The sequence below is a fragment of the Mus pahari genome, chromosome 8, assembly GCF_900095145.1.
Source record: "Mus pahari chromosome 8, PAHARI_EIJ_v1.1, whole genome shotgun sequence".
In the NCBI taxonomy this organism is placed as follows: domain Eukaryota; kingdom Metazoa; phylum Chordata; class Mammalia; order Rodentia; family Muridae; genus Mus; species Mus pahari.
In genome coordinates this window covers 80,067,263-80,070,250 of record NC_034597.1, presented here as the reverse complement: position 1 = coordinate 80,070,250, position 2,988 = coordinate 80,067,263, and positions in this window count along the sequence as shown.

Here is a 2,988-nt window from a genome sequence, read left to right as displayed (position 1 = left end):
GGGAAAAACCCATTTTTAAGAGCAAAGGAATGCCTTGTCAAACATCAATGGGAGGAGAGGCCCTTGGTCTGGTGAAGGCTTGATACCCCAATGTAGGGGAATGCTAGGGTGGTGAGGTGGGAATGGATGGATGGGATGGGGGTGGGAGGATGAGATAGGGGATTTCTGGAGGGGAAAATGGGGAATGGGCATAATATTTGGGAGTTAGATGGGAGTGGGTGGCTTAGTGAGCAGGGGGAGTGGGGAGAAGATGGGGGGGGGTTGTAAGGGGGAACCAGGAAAGGGGAAAACATTTGAAATGTAAATAAAGAATATATCTAATAAAAATATCTCTTAAAAATAAAAATAACTATATAAGTTTGTTTGACTGTTGGTCTTCCTGTAGAATTCCTATTCCCTTTTGGGTCCTCAATACTTCCCTTAACACTTCCGTAAGAGTCCCTAAGCTCCATCTAATGTTTCTCTGTGGATCTCTGCATCTGTCTGAGTTAGCTACTAGTTGGAGACTTTCAGAGGTCAACTTGCTCCTTTCTGCAAGCATAAAAGATTATCTCTAATAGTGTCAGGGATTTGTGCTTGAGCATAGGATGAGACAGACAGGCAACATCTTTAAAGACAGCCCCTGCTCCTGTTGATCCGGACTCAAGTGGAGACCAAGTTGCTCATCTACCAAGTATGTGGGTCGCATTTGTTCCATCCCATGTATGTTCATTGGTTGGTGTTTCAGTCTCTGAGGGCTCCAAGGAATCCCAGAGAATTGGGAACATCTTGAGAAAGTGCGAGAGACATGGGATAGTGGAGGCTTTAAAGAATCAAAGGGAATGACCTTAGCTGAGACTCACAACAGTGGGAATATGCTCCAACCGTTGTCCCTGAATTTCTTCTAGACAGGATAAATTTTGGTTCAAAATTTTACTGGTGGGTTGGTGTCCCCATCGCTCCACTGTGGTTCCTGTTAGTTATAGGAGGTGCCTTCTTCAGGTTCCATATCCCACTGGAGCATGGGCTGTCTTTAAAGATGTTGCCTGTCTGTGGAATGTATTCCCTAACTCAGCTTCCTTGTCTGCCCTCAGTAGAAGTGCCTAGCCCTGAAGAGACTTAATGTGCCAGGGTGGAGAGATACCAAGGGAGACCCAACACTCTCTCAGAGGAAAAGGAGAGAGGGTATGTGGAGAGGGACTGTGAGGAGGGCAGCAATATATAAGTGAATAAAAAAATAGAGGTGGCTCATCAGTTATTAGCATTAGTTGCTTCTGTAGAGGATCTGGCTTTAGAATCCAGCATTTGCACAGCTGTATATAACTCCAGCACCAGGAATCTGGTGCCTTTTTCAGGAAGCAGGCATGCCTCTGATGCCCTTACATCAGGCACACACTCGTATACATAAAATAAAAATGTATAATTATTTTAACTTAAAAGTAAACATATAAATAATGAATGAAATATGCTTTTATTTTAATTTACTACAAATACTGAATGATTGCCTTTCTAAGTTTTAAAGGAAATATATAAAGCTTATTTATAGAGAGCAATACACAATTTTGATTAGGTTTACTTCTGGTTTGTCTTTAAGGTTTATTTTTCTTCAATGGAGGTACATTTATTTACTTAGTGTGTATATATGTGATGTGATGTGTGTGTGTGTGTGTGTGTGTATGTGTGTGTATGTGTGTGTATGTGTGTGTGTGTGTGTTGGTGTTGCCCACCATAACCTGAAGTACACAGGGAATTCCCTAGAGTTAGAATTACATGTAGTCGTAAGGTGCCTGATAAGGATGCTAGAAAGCAAACTCTGTTTGTAAGAGCAATGGGTGTTCCTCACAGCTGAAGCATCTTTCTAGCTCCAATGGTTGAGTTTCTGATAGCAAGTTTGTATGAATAATAACAAAACATGGAAGTTATTCCATCAAATAATTTTTTCAGTTTGAAAAGAAAAAATACAAATTAGATGAGATTGGGCTTTGGTTATTATTAGAGTTACACGGGATTAGCTGTATGAAAAAAATATTGGCACAAAAGAAAATAAAAAAAATAATAGATGAATAAAACCATTTTATTTTAAGATTGAGAAATAATAGTAAAATCAGTTCTTAGATATTTTATATAGGAACTAAATTTTGGTGTATTTTTTGTTATGTGAATATTTTTTCCATTATTTTTAATGAAGATAATACTGTATTTATTTCTAATTTTAGAAGAAATTTCCTTACAAATGAACAGAAATACACTAATATAGTCCAAAATAAAAATAAAATATCTATTTAGCAATATACTTCACTCATATTGGAATTTCTAAGATGACAAGAGTCTTCATTACTTTTCTTTCTAGTACTAAGACATGGTAAAGGCAACTAAAAAAAGAAAATGTTCAATTTGGGCTTATGGTTTCAGGGATTTCTGGGTGTGAGACTAAAATTCACAGAGCAGGAGCATCTTTATTTGAAATATATAAAATGCAGGCATGATGCCTCTTCATGCATCCTTCAGTGTGTGTTTAATATAGGAGTGAGGCGAGGTTGATGAGAGGAAATAAGAGATTAAGAGATCTCCAGTGTACTCTAGTGTTCTTTACAATAAATCCATGGAGATTTGTTTGGTTTTTTTTTTTTGGTTGGTTGGTTTGTTTTACTCTACTATTTTATTTTTTTTTAACTCCAGGTAATAGAATCTGCCTTGGAGTGTAGACTTGATATGCCTGCCCAGTGAAAATGTATGGAGAAAACTGGGTTTGCCTTAAAAGGAAGGTATCAATTTCAAATAGTGTCTAAGTTGGGAATGGTACCCTACTATCTCCAGCTACAAACTTGTGATCTACATCAGTAACCTGCCTGAAAGATGTCTTCGTGCTAATGTGGCACAAATATTTTCTTTTTTTTTTTTTTTTTTTTTTGTTTTTCGAGACAGGGTTTCTCTGTGTAGCCCTGGCTGTCCTGGAACTCACTTTGTGGACCAGGCTGGCCTCGAACTCAGAAATCCACCTGCCTCTGC